This window comes from Bison bison, unplaced genomic scaffold (assembly GCF_000754665.1).
Source record: "Bison bison bison isolate TAMUID 2011002044 unplaced genomic scaffold, Bison_UMD1.0 scf7180017864329, whole genome shotgun sequence".
Classification (NCBI taxonomy): Eukaryota; Metazoa; Chordata; class Mammalia; order Artiodactyla; family Bovidae; genus Bison; species Bison bison.
Window position 1 is genome coordinate 4,930,455 of NW_011494901.1, and position 1,319 is coordinate 4,931,773.

The window sequence follows — 1,319 nt, forward strand, 5'->3', positions numbered from 1 at the left end:
CCTGGCGTGCTGTGGTTCATGAGGTCGCAGAGTCAGACACGACTGAGCGACTGAACTGAACTGAACTGAACACAGCTGTATACACTGTCAGTATTCAAACTGAATACTTAAGATCTATGTACTTTATTAAATGCAAATTATGCCCTAAAAATGTCCATTGGAAAAAACTGTTGATTCAAAATTATGAACTAAGTCAAAGAAGAACTCAGATTTTGACTTAATTGTGCACATTTGTTAGTCTGAAGCATCGACTTTTGGCCTTCTCTCTATGGGTTTTGTGACCAACAAAGTCACTTCTAGGATGTTCAAGCTGGTTAGAAAAGGCAGAGGAACCAGAGATCAAATTGCCAACATCTGCTGGATCATCGAAAAATCAAGAGAGTTCCAGAAACAAAGAAAGTGAAGTCGTTCAGTCGTACCCAACTCTTTGCGACCCCATGGACAGTAGCCTGCACCAAGCTCCTCCGTCCATGAGATTTTCAAGGCAAGAGTACTGGAGTGGGTTGCCATTTCCTTCTCTGGGGAATCTTCCCAACCCAGGGATCGAACCCAGGTCTCTCACATTGTAGACAAACAATTTACCGCCAGAGAGTTCCAGAAAAACATTTCTGCTTTATTGACTATGCCAAAGCCTTTGACTGTGTGGATCACAACACACTGTGGATAATTCTGAAAGAGATGGGAATACTAGACCACCTGATCTGCCTCGTGAGAAACCTGTATGCAGGAAGCAACAGTTAGAACTGGACATGGAACAAAAGACTGGTTCCAAACAGGAAAAGGAGTACATCAAGGCTGTATATTGTCACCCTTCTTATTTAACTTATATACAGAGTACATCACATGAAATGCTGGGTTGGATGAAGCACAAGCTGGAATCAAGATTGCTGGGAGAAAATCAGTAACTTCAGATATGCAGATGACACCACCCTTATGGCAGAAAGTGAAGAGAAACTAAAAAGCCTCTTGAAAGTGAGAGAAAAGTGAAAAAGTTGGCTTAAAGCTCAACATTCAGAAAACGAAAATCATGGCATCTGGTCCCATCACTTCATGGGAAATAGATGGGGAAAGAGTGGAAACAGTGGCAGACTTTATTTTGGGGGGCTCCAAAATCACTGCAGATGGTGACTGCAGCCATGAAATTAAAAGACCCTTACTCCTTGGAAGGAAAGTTATGACCAACCTAGATAACATATTCAAAAGCAGAGACATTACTTTGCCAACAAAGGTCCGTCTAGTCAAGGCTATGATTTTTCCAGTAGTCATGTATGGATGTGAAAGTTGGACTGTGAAGAAAGCTGAGCACCGAAGAACTGATG